General features: G+C 44.8%; 1 protein-coding gene and 1 pseudogene across 6 annotated transcripts in view; both read right to left on the reverse strand.

Moving 5' to 3' along the window:
• The window catches only part of NCKAP5L (NCK associated protein 5 like), a 47,238-nt gene that overhangs the window by 19,374 nt on the left and 6,298 nt on the right, over nt 1-21,566 (reverse strand). For 2 of the 6 annotated variants that reach the window (XM_031462608.2, XM_031462604.2), the window contains exons 1-2: nt 10,671-10,764; nt 5,826-5,887 (exon numbers count right to left, since the gene is read on the reverse strand). The exons of 2 other annotated variants lie outside the window; for them this stretch is intronic. The gene's annotated coding sequence lies outside the window, so the exon portion shown is untranslated. Of the gene's footprint in view, nt 1-5,825; nt 5,888-10,670; nt 10,804-21,566 lie in introns of those variants that run through there. 2 more of the 6 variants (XM_031462607.2, XM_031462603.2) reach the window with 1 other exon arrangement.
• On the reverse strand, nt 13,727-16,254 carry LOC116156356 (exosome complex component RRP43-like; annotated as a pseudogene).

Consider the following 21,566-nt stretch of genomic DNA (forward strand, 5'->3'; position numbering starts at 1 on the left):
TTTCTCTAGATACTGCCCTCTTCTGCCTTTCACAGCCAAACTTCTCAAAAATCAAGCCGTCCTCACTTCTCACTCCTTCCTCAACCTGGTCCAGCTTCAGCAGTAACTGCCACAATGCTAAATCCATACAGTATTTTTCAGTCACCATTGCCTTCTTAGGCACAAGTGCCCCTGGTGGCCATTTCCTGCTGGACTATTTTTTTTAAAGCTTTGAGAAATAGTTCAACTCCCACACAACTCACCAATTTAAAGTACACAATTCAGTGGTTTGTAGTATATTCAGATATATGCAATCATGACGACAGTCAATTTTAGAACATTTTCATTACCCCTTAGTTATCAGCCCCTCACACCCAAACCTAGGCAACCACTAATCTATTTTCTGTCCTTATGTATAATTTTCCTATTCTGGACATTTCACATGAATGGAATCATATAATGGGTGGTCTTGTGACTAGCATCTTTCACTTTGCATAATGTTTTCAAGGTGAATCCCTGTTAACGCATATACTGGTACTACATTCCTCTCTACGGCCAAATGATACTCCATTGTATGGCTATGCCACAATTTGTTTATCCATTCATCTGCTGATGGACATTTGAGCTATTATGTATAATGCTGCTATAAGCACTAGTGTGTAAGTTTTGTGTAGATGAAAGTTTTTTCATTTCCCCTTGGGTATACACCTAGAAGTGGGACTGCTGGGTCATATGGTGACTTTAGGTTTAACTTTTTGAGGAATCGCCAAACTGTTTCCCAAAGTGGATGCACCATTTTATAATCCTATCAACAGTGTATGAGGGTTGCAATTTCTCCACATCTTCACCACTTGCTATTGTCTGATTTCTGATTCTACTCACCCTAGTATATCTCATTATGGTTTTGATTTATATTTCTGATTGATGATGTCCAGCATATTTTCATGTGCTTATTGGACATTTATTTGTATGTCTTCCCTGGAGAAATGTCTATTCAGATCCTTTGCCCATTCTTTAATTGGGTTATGTGTCTTTTTTCTATCGAGTTGGAAGAATTCTTTATATATTCTGAACAAAAGCCCCTTACAGATACACGATTTGCAAAACTTTTCTCCTACTCTGTGGTTGTCTTTTCACTGTCTTGATGGTGACCATTTCCCCCCAGACAACTTTTCCCTTGTCTACTACGCTCCTCCTCTCCCTGCAGCCATCTTCCATCTCTACTTCTGTGTTATTAGTGGTGTGTATGCTTTTTTAAAAAAAAAAAAACAGATACAGCAGCATGTTCTCATTCTTCTACATTGTTTGTTAGCAAAACAATTAAATAAAACCCCAAACCACAGACTTTACTTGGATCTTACTAGTTTTTCCACTGATGTCCTTTCCACTGGTTTTATTCCAAGATCCAATCCAGGGCCCCACATTGTACTTAATCACCATGTCTCCTTAGTTTCCTATGATCCATGACAGTTCCTCAGTCTTTCCTTGTATTTTGTGAACTTGACCCTTTGGAAGGCAACTGGGCAGTATTTTGGAGAATATTCTCTAATGTGAGTCTGATGTTTTCTCCAACGAGATTGAGGTTATGGATTTTTGAAAAGGACACCACAGAGGTGATGTGTCTTTCTCAGTGCATAATATAAGGGGGTATGTATACAAGATGCTGAGATGTCTTATTACTGGTGATGTTAGCCTTGATCACTTAAGGTTAAGTGGCATTTACTAGTGGTTTCCTCCACCATAAAATATTTTTCTTTTGTATTTAATAAATATTTGGGGGAGGGGTGGCAATACTTTGTGACCATGCAAAATCCTGTTTCTGCTTAAATTTTCACTCACTAATTTTAGGATTCATCAGTGGATCTTGCTTGTAGCAATTACTATGGTGTTTCAAGGATAATTTTCAATTTCCCTCATTCCTTGTACTTTACTAATTGGAAGTTTTCTGTAAGGAAAAGCTGTCTCTTAACTCCCATTTATTCACTTAATTACGTATTTATATTAGTATGGACTCCTAGGCATTATTTCATTCTTTAGATTATAATCCAGTATTAATCATGAGTCCTTATTTTGCCACTTAAATTCCAGCCATTCTCTCAGGTTGGCGCCTATGTCCTTTCAACCCGCCTCCATTTATTTTAAAAAAAATCATTTTTAAAAAACATTTGCTTACTTTCTGGAATCATAAAGATGTTCCAGGCTTGTCTTGTATTTTCCCTGCCACAATCTCTTTTCCAAGAAGCTCCAGCAGAGCAATCTTCTTTCTAAAACTGTAAATCTGACTGTGTCCCTCCTGCTTCAAATCTTCCCATGACCTCCTACTGCTTCGGGGACAGATGAAAGCCTTCAACACGACCCTGGAATCCCTGCCCTGGTCTGGCCTCAAGAGCAGTTCTTCTGAAAAGCTGTCTGGACTCATGTGGCCCATGTTGATCTCTCTTCCCGAAGTGCCTCCTGCAGGTCAGTACCTCAAGCTGTAATGCATCCTGTTTTCTAGTACTCCTGTGAGAAGGGGGCACTTCCACGCTGTTAGAAGGGGAGCTCCCTGAGGCGCCCTGCTTATTTTCTGTTCTCTCTCACTACTTCCTGCCGATGAGACCCTGGGCCTGGTGATCTCCTTTCATTCCAGACAGAAAAAGACTAGAAAGAAGGGATAGGTGAGAATGGATAGTGGGCTCATCAGGTTCCCTTAAAGGTCCCCAAGGATCCTCCATCCGAGTGGATCTGAAGGACCATATGGCAAGCCATAATGAGGTGTAAGGAAGGGACATTTTCAGGTTTGTCCCCAACATTGATGTGACCTTGTCCAAGCTCTCAACCTATGCCCAGGACCCCGTGATGCCCTCTGGCAAAGGGACTAATCTATTCATTCTGCAGATACTCTTGGCAGATCACTCAGTATGAGGTACAGTGCTGGGTATTGGGGAGCAGTTTAGAGATGAGACAGCTCTTCTCAGACTTCTTGGAGCTTTCAGATTAGTAGGGGATGTAAGACATGCAGGCACATAGCCGTACAGTGAAGGAGGTGCCACAAGAGGAGTCTTTGGAGAAATTTAAAAATCAGGAAAGAAATATTAAGCTGGAGCTGGAAGAGTTTTTCCAAATTTGAGGCATCCAGTGAACTGAGCCTTTATAGACAGGTAGGGTTTAGGTACAAGGGAAAGGGAAGGGGGTCACTTCAGGCAGTGGGAGGCAGAACTCTATGGGTGTGTATGGAAACAGAAAGACAGTGCAGTTGGACTGAAGGGTGTTTGAAGGTGAGTGTTTCCTGGTACCCTGGCCCATACCAGTTACTAACTCCTCTCCTATTCCCTGACCAAATAGGAGAGTCAGCATCTTTTCAACGTCCTGGGTGTAACCAGAGACATGCTGGGTCCCCTAGGAGGAACCAAGGCAGAGAGGATCCTGCAGGCGATAGCAGAGCTGACTACTGGAATGGCAGCTATCTGCTCTCAGATCCAGAAGGAAAAAGGGCCTGGGAGGCTATACCTGCAGGCCCCAAAGAGCTGGGCATGTACTCTCCTAGGTCCCCATGCTCAGCCCTCAGTGCTTCAGATCATGGCCTCTTTCTTCAAAGGGAAAGGCTCTGGCCAGCCAAGTACCTTCCACGTCGAGGCAGCTTCAATGTTGACTCAGTGGGCACCATGTGGCCACAGCCCACAGGTGATCTCCTAAGCTGCCAGCTCTGCTCTGGGAGGAGACAGTAGCTCTGGTTCACCCACAGGTCCCACTGGGCTCTGTTCATTTGTGCCCACAAATGGGAGTCAGGTTCCTTGGATTCCGGTTCTGGCTCAGCCATTCTGCCTTCCCCTTAGGGGAAGCCTAGAATCCCTTGGACTCAGTCTTATCTGTAAAATGGGGTGAACTATGACTCCTCTCTTCCTGCAGGGCATAGAAGAGAAGGATGAGCTCACAGGAACTGCAGCTGAGAAGACAGGTCTCCTTGTATGGGGTGGGGGGTGCTGGGGTGAGGAGCATGGCAGGACCTTTACAGAGAAGCCATTAGCTTTGATGCTGTCTTCCTCCTACAGGCAACACAGGCTTCAGAGGAAAGCAAGGGGGTATAGAGGAAGGGACAGCAAAATCAAGAGCTTTAGCTTTCTAGCCCCGGGGACAGGAAGTGAGGTGCTGTCTACAGAGGAAGCAAGAAGCAAACACCCCCCAACTTCCCCTCAGCCTGCAGTGAAAAGGAAGGCTCCAGCTTCAGGAGCCCACAGGCACAGGTTGGAGAAACAGAGGCAGTGGCATGGAGGTAGGAGAGGAGGCATTACTGGCACTATCTGGCAGAGAAGGGGGCTTCCCATCTTGGGCATGATAAACCTCAAAGGGACCCAGGACATCCCACAGACTGGGGTAGGGGGAAGAAAAGCCACTGAAGTCAAGTTAAGAAACCCAGCTTTCCAGGTCACATGGTACCATATCTGCAGTCCTGGCCCCAGACTCCTGCCCCAGCTCTGTGCTACATCACGCCAACACACGCATACTCCCACACACACCAGGCTGGGCAGGGCCCCTGATGACCTGGTCTGACAGTACTTGCCCTGTCTTTGCAGTCTCCATCACAGCTATAACTTTGTAACTTTAATTATTTGATTAATGTGGACTTTTGGGATCACCACTGTACCCCCTGAGTCTGGCCTACACCTAGCACCTAGTAAATGCTGGCCATAGCTTGAGAACTCCTCAGAGACTGCTTTTGGCTTCTGAATGAAGTATATGAGAGTGAATGAACCCTGATCTTGGCCTGTGGTCAACTGGGGGATCCTGAGGTGGGTGGTGAAGGTCAGAAACCAGAGAACTGACAGAGGTGGCAAAAGAAATCTCTGCACATGCAGACATTGCCTACAAGTGACAGATGAAGGTATCGTTGTATGGTATCTTTGGGGTAGGGGTGAGAAAAGAATATTTGTATTTATTTTTGTATAAAAAACTTGAGGATATGTAAGAAAATTAATATGTGATTGTCTATGGAGGGAGAAGGGGGTGGAGGAGGGAGTGCAATTTCTCAATGTATGCATTTTCGTATCATTTTGATTTTTGGACTATATTTTAAAAAATGAAAAAAAACAAAAGAACATGAAATTTTTTTAAAAGTTAGAAGGAATAACCACTTGACCAGGTGATTTCTAAAGCCCCTTCCAGCTGGGGCCATCTACTCTCTTCCCATGTTAGGAAGTAAGGACCAAGCTCCTGGGGCAAGGGAGGGGTGAGGAGGTCTAGATAGATGAGTGTGGGGGCATCTGTCAAGGAACACCAGTGTTTTCACTCCCTTTCTTTCCAGAAATCTCTCCCTGGCCTAGGGCAGATACACACACACACACACACACACACACACACACACACACACACACACACACACACACACACTGTGGTGTGCGCTGGTAGCAACAAACTATTTGGAAGCTGGTTGGGGCCACTTCCACCTGGATGAGAACTAGGTTCATTCTTACCCCTGGGAAGGGGGTAAGTCTGGCCAAGGGCAGAGGCAGAGGTGAGAGCTCGGGCAAGGGGAAAGTTTAGGGCAGGTGGGGGTAAGGTGAGGAAAACAACTCCTGGAAGCACCTGGGGCTGCTGTAGGCAGGTTCTGGGGGTGTCTCAACATATCCTCACACAAAAGGGCCAATTACAGCCCCCACATCAAGCCAGCTTGGAATAAAATGAATCAGTCCCTGGGAACTGCAGCTGCTGAGAACCCCAGGGCCACACCCCAGGAGTTCCAGGGCCCTTCACAGTCCTGTCAAGGAAAAACCTCGTTATTCTCCTACCCAGAGGGTCTTCAGGGAGGGACAATTTCAAGCCCTGAATGACAGTGAGAACTGTAGGCCAATGCCCCAAGCAACACTCACCACTTAAGCCTTGCAGGCAATAGCATGAGCAGCAGAATGGGGCATCTCTCCTTTGCAAATATCTATACATTAAAACAAAACAAAAAACTTAGTGAATACTGGAGAACTCCCAGAGCTTAAGGACCAGCATAAGGTTCAGGGAGCTGTGCCTGACTAGGCTCTTTTCAGCAGCTGCTGGATTTTTAGAAATCAGGAATAACAGCAATGATAATTCACCTTAATAATAGCCTGGCCTCTTCAGGCCTCTTTCATCTGTGTAACTCCCAGAGCACGGGAAACGGTAATTATCAAGCAGGTGCCACGCCTCAAAGATGATGTATGATTAATCCATCAACACAAGCTGGGAAACTGAGGCCCAGGGAGAAGGATTTCTCCTCACACGGAAATAAGGATATAGGTGCTGAGGGCCACAGGGCAGTGAGGAACCGCAGGTACCCACTCCATACCTGCTGTGTTTTGGGAGGATGCTGAAGACAAAGGCATTCCTTTCAGAGTCAGCCAGACCTATGCTTGGGGTGAAGGTGAGGAAGACCCCAAGTATGTGTCCCAAGCCCCCTCCCCAGGATGCAACAGGGCCTGGTGATAGCCTTGGTTGGAAGTCTGGGGTTCTGATCTTGAGCCAAAAACACTACTCTCCCAAAGTACTGCAAGCAGGCCAATAGCTGCTCTGAGCATCTCTGCCATCTCTGCAATGCTCACAGGCACCACAGGGTGAGGGCTGAGATTCCAAATACCCCTGCACCACATGTGCAGGGGGTACCTGGCAGCCAGGTGGCTAGGTCACATCAAAATCATGCCAAGTAGAAAGCCTGCTTCTTTTGGACCCCAGACCTTCTCTGCAGTCCTCACCCATCTTTGGCACTGATTTTTATAAAAATTTTTTTTGGGGGGATAGGTAATTCAGTTTATGTATTTATTTAAATGGAGGTACTGGGGATTGAACCCAGGACCTCGTGCATGCTAAGCATGCACGATACCACTGAGTTATACCTTACCCTTGTTCTGGGTACTGATCTTAAAATATTGAGATCTTTCCTACAGCAAAATCTGCCTAGTGGTCACTGCTTTAGAAACCTGCAGAGGAGGCTCAGTTGGCTTGTGCCTCTTCCAGGAGCATAGGGGAGGGTGGGCAAAGAGTCACAGAAGACCAAAGATCTTTCCCCACTGTGGCCATCGAGGGAAGCAGCAGAGATTCGAATGTGGATAGAAGTATAAAGACAGAGGCATTGCTCATGCAGACCCACCCGCAGCCTACTACATGCCTGGTACTATGAGAGATGCTGGGAACAGACACAATCTCAGCTCTGGGAAACCGTGACGGCCAAGCCAGGCAGGCAGCAGCCAATGACCTTGTCTTCCAACCCTCCAGGGCAGGGCCTGGGGAAAAATATTAAGGGTGTTGTTCTAAGGGACTTGAAGTGGTTTTTCTTCATCATGTTAAGAGAGCAGACCAGAGCCTCTGGGGCACCCTGAGGTAACACTGACCATCTCAGAACTCAGCCCTCTGAAAGCTCAGGTTCAAGAACTGCCCTCTTGGCTTTTAATGCGGTCAGGCCCCCTCATGCACAAGAAATTAAGACAGAATGGTACAATGTAAAACACTAGACCAGAGTCAGGAGGCCTGCCTCTGACACTCATCGTTGTATGAATCACTTCCCCCATGAATTCAGTGCACCCCCCCCTTACTTTTTTTTTCAGCTTCCCCATTTTTAACATGAGGGCGTTGGACTAGACTGTCTCTAGGATTCCTTCCAGCCTATGACTCTATGTTGTTTTGATGTGGTGACAGATCCCAGATTGATTTACATAAATTTGCATGTTCAATCAGAAATCCCAAACTCCAAGTATAGAAAATCCAATCAGTCTATTAGTGCAGCCAGACTGGGGCTGGAGGAGCCTGCCAGGTTTGGGTGAGATTGTCAAAGCAGACAGTGGTAGTGGTGGTGAATTAGGGGAGGAGCCGGGGAAGCAGGGGTGGAAGCAGCACTTGTTCTGAGAGATGCGGTTCTGGTGCTCCAGGGCTGAGGGGGACAGGGACCTCTCTTCAGCTATCAGGCAAGGGTCCTTTCTCCTCCTGCTTCTAACAGGGCCTCTGGCTGGCAGGCCTCAGAGCCACACCCCAAGAGGAAACAGCAGCTTCTGCCTAGCAACAGCCGCATCCCTCACTCTGACAGGGACTCCACCATTAACCACTTTCTGGGAAACTGACCTCCCTGGGAGCTTCCATTCTCCATTCCAGGGGCTCCCAGCTCCCAGTAGTGAGGAAGGTTTCCCTGGGGCCTAACCTAAATACCTCCTGCTGCAGCTTCACTCCCACAGGCAGCAGGGTCCAGGAAAGAGGGCTCCCCAGGCCCAGGGGAGCCAGCAGAGGGGCAGGCAATGCAGAAGAATGTGCCCCACGTCCAACCAATCCCATGGCCTCTCTAAACACCACCTCTTCTTCCACATCCCCCTCAGTACCTGGGAGACCAAGGATGAAAACAAACAAGGAGAACGTGAAGGCCTTTGGCTCTTGGGCTATCGAGCAAGTCCCAACCTGGAGAGTCTGACTCCTGAGAAAGCTCTACCCCCAGGAGGGAAGGAGTCTGGAAAGGTGGGGTTGGGGCAGCCTCTCCCTGCTGATGCCTGGCTGGCAGGGCAGGGTCTAGGTTTCTGGCTGAGGGCAGCAGAGATTCCTTAAGCCCCTTGCCTGGGAGCTGCGGGAGGTGAGTAGGGCCAAGGGGTGGGATGGGCAACAGCAGTGGGGCTCTCCTTGTCCTCTTCCCATAACAGGGTGGATGAGTGTATTGTATTCCCTTGCCTAGATCTTAAAACAAGTCCCAACAGCTGAGATACAAACTGTCTCCTGGGAATCTGTTCACCCTGCTGGCCCTTGGCTGCCTCCTCCTCTCTCAACCCCTCCCCAAAGGCCCAGCTCAAAGACTGGCCTGCCAGGATGTCTCACTAGAGGCCTTGATGGGTGGGCCAAATCCCAGCCAGCAGGAGCTCATACGCCAAGGCGCCAGGGGTGAGCAGGTCAGGCAGGATAAGGGAGTCTGCTCCCCTTCACCCAAGGTTCTAATCCTAAGTAACCTATCTCTCCAAACTCAGCCACCCTGCTGGAGGACCTTACTCCCCTCCAACTTCACACATCAGTGGAAACATACTACGTCAAAAAGTGAAAGGGAATGGTAGAGCTTTCTAGTTCAACCGCCAAATTTTACAGTTGAGGGAAAGGAGCACCAGAGAGGCAAATTATCTTGGCTAAGATCACACAGCAAGCTAGGAAGAGCAGGGGACAGAGCTTCTCACTCCCATTCCACAGTGAGCAGCTTGGTCCTCGTACACATTGGTGTCTGCCTGCCTATTGTAGAAGGGCCTTCCTTGCTGCAGCCCAGGCCATCTGCCCCTTCTGGTTCTCACTCTCTTCCAAAGGCCTGAGCTGGAGAGAGATGCTGGAGGGCTCATGCCACCTCATGCACAGACCACAGACTGAAAACAAAGTTGAACTAAGTGGGAATATCTCCCCAGACACGAATATAAGTGTTTCTCTAAAGTAAGAAACCCACTAACCCCAGGTTGTTCTTAGAAAAACAGGGACCTAATATGAGAAGTGAATTTTGTGTCTCCTTTTTTGAAAGACAAGGGGTCTCCCAGTCAGCTGGCATGTCTTGCAAGAGAGGGTCTGCAACAAGGCAAATGGGCTAGGTTTATTTTTCCCCAAAGTACTGCCTACAGAATGGTTAGATGTTAATTCCTTGCTCCTGTCCTCCAGGACCACACCTGTCCCAGGCATCTGCCTCTACCATTACCGCTGGCAAACAACTGTAATTAAGCAGGAGGACCCGTGAGGGAGGACGAGCAGTGGAAGGAAGGGAATAGAAGGATTGCCTTTACAGCCAGAGAACCTGGCAGCCTAAGACCCCTGGCTTCTCAGGAAGGCGGGCATTTAAGGAGTAGCAGCTGGATAAGCTGATGGACAGCGCTGTGACACCTGGAAAACCAGGCCTGTACGAGGTAAGGGTCCTTCGTGCCCTTGGGGGCAGTGCCAGGGCTGGAGAGACTATGGGGCCTTGGGCCGAGGTTAAGGAGAGGGGGGCTGGGGTTCGGACAGCCGCTTTCCTAGTCGGCCTAGGCCAGGGGAGTGTCGGGCACAGATAAATTCTCTGCATTCTTCTGGCACCGCAGCCAGGACTCAGAGAGCCTTTCCTGCAGGCGCTGCCCTGGCCCCACTCCCTGACCAGCCCTTCTCCCTTTCTCAGCCTCTCTTTAGTGTTCAGCCCACCGGGCTCCCCTTCCCGCAGCCCCTCAAAGCCATCGAAGGGTCGCTCCGGGAGACCCTGATCTCTCCGCCTCTCCCCACCTCCCCCACGCCCTACCGCCCCAGGCCACCGGGACTGTAAGGAGTGCGAAAAGGAGCCCGGGGCTCGCCTCCGCGCCTGCGCTTTGGGGAGAGTCTCCCCACTACAACAACCCGACACCGCTAAGCGGCACCCGGGCGGTGGGATGCGCGTGGGGTGGGGTGCGCAGCTGGGGCAAGGTCAGTGCTTTCAAAAGGGAGGGAGACCGGCCCCCGGAACATCCCCCTCTCCGGAAAGTTTCCCTTCCGGGGCCACGGAGTGTGCGCGAGGACGGCGCGGGGGGCGGGAGGGGGTAGGGTGGGGGTGGACAGAGTCGCAGCCAGACCCCCGGGGTGAGGTGAGGCAGAAGGGAGGGGCGGGCAGCGAGGTCGGGCAGGAAACCGCGCCGCTCTCTCTGACCCAAGGCTGCCACGAGAGCCTTACCCTCCATACCTCCCACCCCAGCCCAGGGCTTACAGACCCCCCATTCGCCGTCCTTTATATCCCAAGTAGGCCCAGAACTCACCGAAATCAGGTGTTGAGCTGGGCCAGGGCAGGCCGGATCTGCCGGGTCCATGGCCGCGGCTCCAGGGGCGGGGGGCAGAGAAAAAGGGGGGTGTTGGGGCCGCCTCTTGATGTCAAGGCTTTAAAGGGGCCAGTGAACCCCGCCCCTCGCCCAGACCCCGCCCCCTTCTCCTGCACAGCCAATCCACTTTCACCCTGAATGCTCGCCCCTCCCAGCCCCCTCCAGATGTTCCCAGGACGAAAGCTAAGTCCGCCCGGCCCGAGCGCGCGGCTTCCGCCCTGGAGGGAAGGACCTCCCCTCCCCCCTATAGAGAAACAGTCTTTCCAGACCTGGCCAGGTCCGGTCTGGTAAATCTCCCCAGTGTCGGGGTAGGAGAAGCTGGGCTAGGCCGAGCGGGGGTGGAATGAGGGGCACCTATAGCAGAGAAAACTAAGTAGGTGCACGCGGACCCATAGGCATGCGCGTTTGCTTATGTGGGGTTGGGCGTGCACGTGTGTATGTGGTTGTGAGCGTGTTTGTAATTTGCCTTCCTGCATACGTGTTGGGTGTAAATCTATGGGAAGAGGCTTAAGTGCCTGCTTGGCCTTAAATGCTCCCGCCTCCCTTTTCCTCTTCCCAGATCGGGTCCTTTCAGCAATATGGAAACCTGGGCGCTGGGAACAAGCTCTGAGCCTCTTAGAGCGCTGCTGGCCTTTTCCTCACTGGTTTAGGAGGAGGGAAAACTGAGTAGAAAAAGGATACAGCCTTGTTCTCAGCCACTTGCTATCTCCGTGGAGATGAATTTCTTCCCTATTCAAGTAACTGCGTGCTTAAAAGAGGAAAAGCAAACAACCCACCTACATCTACAGGGCCTCAGAGCTCTCTTCGATACCATTATCACTGGTCCTTGGTTAAACAACTATTTGCCCTTGTCCTGATATCACATAATCTTAACAGTTTGGCCCAGTAGTGCAGGTTCTGAACAGGATTCTGCGGAGAAAATATAAAGATCTCTAGCCACAGTCTCTGCCCATTTTATTAAAATTGCTTCTGTTGCTGATATACTAGGGATGTATTAAAGCATCATACTATCTGATAAATGAACATAAAAACTGAGGGAAATAGGGTGCTCAGATTGGCTAAGATTAACCAAGAGTTCCTCTCTGAAAGAGGCTCCTTGATTTAAAATGGGATTTGAAGGGCACAGAGAGAATCTGAGTAGGAACAGGCAAGGGAAGGACACAAGGAAATTCAGGTAGGAAAGAACAAATTATTTGCATGGGACAGTGAGCAGATAACATTGGCAGATAGAGTTGGAAGTGGGAGAAGTTAATGGAGAAAGTTTTTTTGGAGATCAGAATGAGGATATGGACTTGACAGGACAGGTTATAAAAAAGTCATTTTGACTTCTTGAGTATAGGGGTAGCTTGATGAAAAGAGTGCCTAAGAACAGTGATTATTGGAGCCTAAAAGATGTCATGGAGGTTACTCCCACCAGCTCTCTCATCCTTGCTTTAAAACAACTTTAAAAATTGACTTATCCTTCACATACAATAATATGCACAGATCTTAGGTGTTTCGTTTGGTGACTTTCAATAATAATATACACCTATGTAACCCCTGAAACAAGATACTGAACCATCACCCCAGGGAATTCCTTCATGCCCCTGTATAGATGATTACCCTGCATCTGCCAACTGTGCAGCTTCCTGGATTTTATCACCATGGTTTTGTCTGTTCTTGAATTTCACATAAGTGGAATCATATAGTTTGTACTCTTTTGTGTCTATATTCTTTAGCTTAGTAATGTTTTTGAGATTCAGCCATGTATAGTCTATTTTTTTATTGCTGAGTAATAATCCATTGTATGAATATATCATAATTTTTTTATCCATTCTCCAGCTGATGGATATTTAAGTGTTTCCAGTTTGGGGCTAGTGTGAATGCTGCTGCTGTAAACATTCTTGTGCAAATCCTTTTGTGAATGTGTTTTCATTTTCAGAAAGCTCACCTTATTTCTTGATGGTAGATAGTGGCATCTTTGTAATCCTACAGCATTGATTATTATTCATTCAATCATCTAACATTTATTGAATAGGGATCAGTGTCCTAGCCCTAGGGTTACCACAAAAATTAGACATGATAATTTCCTCAAAGGGCTTAAAAGTCCAGTAAAAGTCCACGAATCTATTGCATTCCAAAGCCATGGGGTGGAAAAACCTTAAGAGTCTACCAGGTATTTCTAACTATTTTTGGATGTTTCCAAATAACTAAATTTTGGAAGCAAACAAACCATCTAGATGATTTTTTTTGCTTTTCATTCAGATGTTTACCCTTGTTTAATAAACACAGCCAGAACATCTGCACTTGTCAGAGCAAATACCTGCCCTCCTTAACTTAAAGGCTCTTGCACACTTGAAAGTTTACAGTCAGATTTTGGCAGATTCTCTATGCTTCACAGATCTTTATCTTCATTGACAGGGGGTGAAAGAAATATAGCTACCATTGCTCCATGGTTGCTTTCTGCCTTTGATGAGGCTTAACACACTTTAATTCTTTATGGGTATTATTTACTTATTAAAAATTATACTAAAGTCCCAAAGTTGGTTTTCCACCCTTGTTATGTATCACTGGTCATAAATTGTTCTTTACTTGGGTTACCTGTGTTATAAAACAAACTAGGTCTCTGAGGTCTCTGGTTGCTGCAAGCTGTTGGTAACAAACCAGTTTGGTGGCATGGTCTAACTGTGCATTTAGTACTGATGAATGACTAGTATGGCATCTCAGAGAACCACGCCCTCACTGTTCACATCAGAACTTTGAATGGGTTCATCTGCTTCAATACTATGTGGTCATTCATTCAGTGTTGGAGCAGCTTCATGACTCAGTTTGGCACTGTAGCCATTTGGCTACTGTGTAAGTTGGTTGATGAACTGACCCCAGTTTAGAATTCCTGACATCAGAAGATGGTCAGGTTGGTAACTGACCTTTCAAAACATTTTTTTTTTTCCCAGAAGAATGTAGTTTGATATTTATTTAGTATAAAAGTGCAGTGTAACAAATAGTTTTTACAAATCTGTTTTGAAAATGTGGTGGTTGTTTATTTGAATTTCATAGTCTCAAATGCTTCATCATCTTTTTTTTTTTTTTTTTAACTTCTTTGTGTCTTGTAGCTGCTAGGTTCACACAGTCCTGAAGTTTCACTCCAGTCAGTCGACTTTCGTCTGCTTTGTGAAGACAACATAGCTCGTCTTCCTCGTCTATTACTACTGTTAAGGTTCCGGTTGCCAGATGTTCCTCCTCTTCAGTAGGGTCAACTATAAGCAGAATGTCATCAAACACAGCAAAGGAAGTTACAAGTGGATGAGTTCTAAAATTCCAATAACTTTTCTTCTTTAAATTAACTTCTGCTAAAGCAGTTTCTTCATTTCTTCAGGCAACTGTACATTTTTTAAAGCTGCTAACAAAGCAAATGTACAGGCAACCAAAATGTTTCCAACATGGTTGAGGCAAATGAGATCACAGTATAGAACTCAAGCAAGCTTTCCTGGAGAAATGCATTAAGTCTTCTTTCTGAATTATCTGTGAATTTTCAGTGACATCTGCAATGAACTGGTTGGCCACTTGGACCTCTTCTCCAGGAGGTCCAGACCAGAAACTCCATGAACGCAGAGGTGATGAATCCACATTAGGAACAACATATCGTTAATCAGGGATATCTGTTGGTAGTGCTCCAAATTCCACTATAATTCCACAAATTATTGTTGTATTTCCATCTCACTAAAGAACCATTTGCAGTACCAAATGAACTTATGTTGACAGTTCTGGTTCTGAATTCACCAAGTTCTATTCCATCAGGATGGCAGGTTTCTTTCACAATTCTCCTATAACACTCCAGAGGTTCCACAGTTTTGAACCCAGCCGCCATCTTCCTGCCTACGCGTCTGCCTCAAAACATTTTAATAATCTGACTATTCTCCAGATTGGATTGACTCTGAGTGCATTCTGCATTCTTTATGTCTTCCCTGCTTAGAAGAAGAAAGGAGCTGGGGAGAGGCTAATATTTGGTCCATTTTCTGAATAGGAATAGATCTTTGCTAGTGCTGCTTAATTCTACATGGGACAACATGTTCCTTGGGTTCTAACAACATTGCCAGTATGTGTTTTGAAACCTTCCTAGCACAGATAATGATGGATCTGCTCAGGTTATTGAACCCCTTTCTTCTCATTTTCATCACTCAAAAATTTTTATTGAGTCTTTACTGTATGCTAGGCACTACGCATATAGTATTAGATAACTAATAAGGAATTCATGTCGGGTATCATAAGCAATGACATTGGAAAGGTAAGTAGTGGGATGATCATACTTTATCCTAAAAGCAGTGCAGAGCTTTTACATGGTTTTAAGCAGGGGGTTGTCACAATCAGAACAGCATTTATTTAAAAAGATAACTGTGGTTGCAGTGTGGAGAACAGGTTAAAGAGAGCAAGACTGAAGTCAGGGAGACTAGACAGAAAATATTTATAGTAACTGAGGAAAAAATGAGAAATGATGTGTTCTGGTCTAGGAAAATGATAGTGATAATGGAGATGAGTTGACCTCAAGAAATAAATAGCATTAGCATCAGCAGGTATTGGGATTGGCAGTGGAGGGAAGCAGAGAGCTAAGCCAAGACCTCTGGACTGGATAACTTGCAGGTAGTAGGACCACTCATTGAAATACCAAACACTTGAGGAAGAGCAGGTTTGGGCAATGATATGCTCACTTCCAAACAAGTTGACACTGAAATGCTGGGGAGACATCCAAGTAGAAATGTCTAAGAGGTCAGAGCTTCCCAACTGTTGTGCCTCAGGAAGAGGTTAAAGATGTGCTGCATGCTGATCTTCTCAACCTTCAGAGCAGCACAAGCTCCCTTCAACAGACAGCGGTGTCAGTAAGGTGGACTGCCATGAAAACACCATCATTTTCTATGTGTGCCAGATGTGGAAGAGTTTGGTAAGTACTGGTGTATAATGGATTGCATAAGTAATTCTGAAGCTCAGGAGAGAGATCTGCACTAGAGATAAGACGTTTATGAATCATCTGAACATCAGAACATGAGTGGCAACTGAAGCCATGGAGTGGAGAACATGCAAGGAAAGAAGAAGGACTGGAACAGAACCCTAAGGAACAGCAACATTACAGAGGGGTCTTCAGAGAAGGAGGAAGACAATCGGCTGAGTGCTGTCACCAGAGCCCAAGTGGCTTCCAAAAAAGGACCAAATAGTTCCTGATATTGCTGGTATCAAGTAGGATCAGGACTAAGATATAATTGCTGACTTCAGCCTCATGTGGTTGGTGACTTTGGTAGAACCAAATTTTGAAGGGTTGAGAAAGATGTACAAAGTAAGGAATGAAGACAAGAAGTGTTTAAAACTCTGTCAAGAATTTTGGCTTAAAAAAAAAAAGAATTTTGGCTATGACTTGAGGGAAAAGTTAGACTGGTGGGTGGGGCAATGGGGGATGAGAGTTATTTTAGAAAACTATTTTTAGAAAGATACTACTTAATTTTCAAAATTACTTATTTAAAATTAATTATTTTTAAAAAGCATTATGTGCATGTGGTTAAAATATCAAAAAATATGGAAGCAATTATTTGCTGCATTTCCCACTCTCAACAATGAGCCTTTTTAACTTTTTGGCTGATTCTTTGATATGATTAAATATGGTTATACTGCTATTCTTTGATTGTTTACTTTTAGATATTTTATTACCCTCTATGTATATATACTTTTTATAAGGTACAAAAATGGGATCTAACCATTCATACTATACTACACCTTCTTGTACTTAAACTATCTTGGAGATCTTTTGATATTAGCATATATCGATCTACCTTGTTCTTTTAAACATTTGCATAATAATCTATGGCTGTACCATATTATTTATTTCCTACTGATGGACATTTAGGTTGTTTCCAGCTTTTCACTTTTATTAACCAGCTGTAATGGATAACATTGTATACAAATCCTTGCATTACTTATGTGAGTGTATCCGCAGGATAAATTCCTAGCAATGGAACTCCTGGGTATGTGCAGTAAACATTTTTGATAAATACTGACATCTCCATTCTAGACCAGCCAGTCCTGTCTGTTCTCAATGTACAAAACACCCACTCCTGTGTACCCTTGCCAAGAGGTTCCTTTCTACATGGCTTATAGGGCATGCTCCTTTCCCTCTTGTCATCATTGCAAAAGCTATACAGTTGTCCCTTGGTATCCATGGGGGATTGGTTCTAAGACCCCAACTGATACCAAAATCCATGTTTGCTCAAGTCCCTCATATAAAATGTTGTAGTATTTGCATATAACCTATGCACATCCTCCCATGTACTTTAAATCATCTCCAGATTACATATAATACCTAATACAGTGTAAATGCTAGGTAAATAGTTGTAAATACAATGTAAATGCTATGCCGGAGGTGCACAGCAAATTCAAGTTTTGTTTTTTGGAACTTTCTGGAATTATTCCCCCCAAATATTTTCAATCCATGGTTGGTTAAATCTGTGGATGCGGAACCTGCAGATACGGAGGGTTGACTTTCAGGGATAGCTCAAATCCCATATCCTTCAGAAAGTCTCCCATCCCTGTTGTAGTCCACAAAGATTTTTCCTTATCTGAAGCTCACATGATCACATGCTACCATGTGTGAGTCTCTCCTTTTCTCCTCAACTTTAACATATTTGCTGAAAGATTCAAATCTAACCTTTGCAAGTCCAGGGTTGTTTAACTGACTTTTCCTTACCCCCAACAGAAGCTAAAAGCATGCTGAGTATATGAAAGGGATTTGATAAATTACTTTTTGAAATTTGCCATAAATGTGTAGCATTAGAGACATGTGGCTAATCATCTGAAATGTGGCTGGTCCAGATTGAGATGACCTGTAAGTGTAAAATACACCAGATTTTAAAGATGGTATTAAAAATAATATAACATATCTCATTAATAATTTTTATAGTGACTGCATGTTGAAATGCTAATTTTTGGAAATATTGGATTACATATATTTTTTAAAGTTAAAGTATATCCAGGACCACCCTCTAGTCTTGTCTCCCTCAATAAGTCTCTTGCCATGTTTGGTGTCGGTTCTTAAATTAGGCTGGCTTAAGAATAAAGATTATCTTTTCTTGGAGCCAAAGATATTCCCACCATCTTCAAGGGCTCGCCTAGGCCATTACACAATCATTGCCTTCTTGGTACCAGGGCCTCATCTTTATGAGCACTATTTACACATCTTCTTTTGAAACTAACTGCCACAGACTTCAAATACAACAGTTCCAACAGGTCAGGTAACTGCTCAGCCAATAAAAATGTTAGGAGGGAAGAGGTCAGGTTCAGATGCTGAAGCATCTCTTGAAGCTTTTACTGATTGAAGATTCCTCAGTTACCTACCCAGATGGAGCCCCAGCCTGTCCTTTTGGTCACTGTGGCCATTTTCTGCCATCAAGGAAGGTGGGACAGGTATCACTGGCCTGTAGTCTAGTCTCATTATAGTCAGAGCCCCTGTGTTAGTTTCCTGCTCCTGCTGTAACAAATCATCACAAACTTAGTGGCTTAAAACAACACAAATGTGCTCTCTTACAGTTCTGGAGATCAGAAGTCTAAAATCAAGGTATTGGCAGAGCTGTGGAGGCTTCCGGGGAGAATCCATTTCCTTGCCTTTTCTAACTGCATTTCTTTGCTTGCAGCCCTTCCTTACATAATTCCAACTTCTGGCTTCCGTCATTACGTGTACTGTCAAATCTCACTTTGCCTCTCTCTTATAAGGACACTTGTGATAACATTTAGGGCCAACCCTGATAATCCAGATTAATCTCCTGACCTCAAAATCCTTAATCCTTAATCAAGATCCTTAATCTGCACATCTGTATGCATCTACAAAGTCCCTTTTGCTATTTAAGGTGGCATTTACAGGTTCCAGGGATCAGGATGAGGACATTTTGGTGGACCATTATTCAGCCTGCCACAGCCCCCATTTATATTTCTTTGCACTGCGTTGGTGAGGAGAGACAGCACCAGCAGGGTCATAAGGTTTCAAACTGTTTTTAAATTAAGACCCACAGAAAAGTAGGTAAATTCACATCTGTAATCACCATTATTACTCTGAGACCATCATAAACCTTATTTCTATTAGCAACAATCACTCCCTCCCAGCATTTCTTCCTTTAAAATGTTCCGTAGGCTGAAGCTGTACTCCTTATTACTTCCTCATCTTAAGAACAAATTATTCAAAATAGTAAGATGCATGTTTTCTACACAGATGAGATGCTTTTCTCATAAGCCTTTGATCTAACAGGCATAGTTGTGGTCTGTGCATGCATAGAGTGTTTTTGTTTAACACTTCATATTCTGTAAAATACTTTCATATCCTTTAGCTCATTTGGGCATAGGAAAAGGAAGATTTTGTTATTGCTATTGTACAGATGAGTAAACTGAGGCTCAAAGAGGCTAAATGAACTGAATACGGTGGTCATATAATGAGTTATTGGCACATCTTGATTCCAAACCTGATGTTCTTTCCACTGCACTGTTCCCAGGCCAAACTGAATCCCAGAGGGCTGAGAAGGATCTGACTGAGCTTGAGATCTTATTACATCTGGGAGTTGGCCTTGGAATCCCTACTTCCCAAGCATGAAACAGTCTGTAACCCATTTTAGGGGGTCCTACCCAGAAGTCAAAGCTAGGGGCAGATTGGGAATTTCGGGAATTCAGGGGAAGGTTAGGGTTGCTGGCAAGTCAAGGGTACAGTGAGAGGATAGCTGGGACTTATGGAGATGTAAGTGTCTATGTTTGCTACATGCGCCTGTTTAAGTGGTAGGCAGCAGCAGGGGTACTACTCAGGTACTCAACCTAGAATTAGGCATCACTTCTGTGAGAATTCTAAGAACATCAGGGATAGCTAAGAGTGGCCTGGCTGGGTCTCTTATTCCCAAGTGTGAACACACATTTTGAGGAAACACAGTAACCCCAAAGCCCATGTTCTTTTACACTTGCTCTCTAGAGTCTCTTCCCAGTCTCGATTTCTGTGACATTTCAAGGCATAGCAGCCAAGGCCCAGTCTTTGCAACCCCACTGCCTAAGTTCAAAGTCCACATTTACTAGATGCATAACCTTGGGAAAGTCAGTTAATCTGTATGTGCTTCAGTTCCCAGATCTGCAAGACGAGGATAATAATAGTATCTAACCCATGGGGTTGTATCAAGGATTTAAAGTTATGTTGTCCAGCACATGGTATATTATTATCTTTTTTTCTTTTTTCCTATTTCCAACCAGACCTCTTTTGGTTATTCCTTTTCCCCTCACTCAAACACTATTAGCAGCCCTCAGACCTAGGATCTGGTCTCCTCCTGTCATATTCACTTATTTTTTGAATTTACTACTTGTTAAATATCAACCACTCTATGTGAATGACTTCTGAGTTTTTATATCTAGTCTTTATCTGCTGTCCTCTCCCAAACCATCAATAATGAAGACCCTGAAATGGACATTTTATCTTAAAGATATGTTTGAGAAACACAACTCAAACTTCCATGCCAAAGGCTATGCTTATTCTCTTTCCAACTTTCTAATTTCTCCCCATTTTCACAGTATCCTGGGCAGTCTTTTGCCCAATCATAGATCTCCCTTTTCTTCTCAATACTTGAATTCAGGTGCATTTCTCTTTTGTTCATTCATACATCCAACAAATATTTCTCAGCTGTCTGCTACATGTCAGACACTGAGCTAGGCCTAGGTATACAAAAATAAGTTGGGCTTGAAGAGCTTAGTCTTGTGTTGGTGGGGAAGAGGCATATGAACGATTACAATATGATGAGGTGAATATTGTAATAGAGGCTTCTATGCAAAGTTCCCACTAGAATACAGTAACAAATGCAAAGTGCTCTAGGAGTTGGAGAAGGTTTCCGAGAAAATGTAGCGTCTGAGCCATCTTTTAGGACAGTTGAACTGCGCTGCAGAGTAGGAGAGCTGGGGGAGAGAGAAAGGAAGCAGGAGTTTGTGCTAAGAAGTTCAGCGTGGCTGATGCGTGGAGGAAAAGCCTGAAGACAAGAACCATCCTATGCAACTTTCTGCAACACTGAAAATTTTCTATATGCGTGCCGTCCAATAAGATAGTCACTAGTCACATATGGCTACTGAACACTTGAAATGTGTCTAGGAGGACTGAAGAGCTGAGTTTTAAATTTTATTTCATTTTGCTTAATTTAAATTTAAACAGTAAGCGGCTACTTTACTGAACAAATTGGTTTAGGCACTGGATAAAGGACAGGACTCTAGGCAACAGGAAACACTGAAGGTTTTTAAGCATAATACTAGCATAGCTAGTTATTTGAGAAAGGAAACACTGGCAGCAAGACAGAATGGACTGGAGGGTAGTTGACCTAACACAGAAACCTTTGGTGGGCGCCAGCCACATGGATGGAATAAATGGGACTTACATGTTATTGGTAGAATCTACTGGACTTTGTGACTATTTCATTGTGGGAAGTATATGTGAGGAGAGTTATCTGAAGTTTGCAGCTTGAGCAATGACTGGATGCCAACAGCTGAGATAGGATTAGGTTTGGAATGAGGGCAATGAGTTTGCTTTTGGGATATGTTGAATTTGAGGTGCCAAAGAACTGTCTAGGGAAATATGACTATAAAACAGGAAAAATATTAATCTGGAACTGTGGAGGTAGGGCTACCAATATATTTGGGGGTTATGATCATATAGGTAGTTGTTAAAGGCATGGGAGTGAAGGAACTCACCCCAGGAAAAAATATGTAGAAGAGGATTGGATGGACCCTAATGAACTGTAAGCATCAAAGCTTGGTCTGTTTCAACTTGCATCAAATCATATGGAGTACGTGTTAAAAAGATTCCTCATTGTGAAT

This window comes from Camelus dromedarius, chromosome 11 (genome assembly GCF_036321535.1).
Source record: "Camelus dromedarius isolate mCamDro1 chromosome 11, mCamDro1.pat, whole genome shotgun sequence".
Lineage (NCBI taxonomy): Eukaryota > Metazoa > Chordata > Mammalia > Artiodactyla > Camelidae > Camelus > Camelus dromedarius.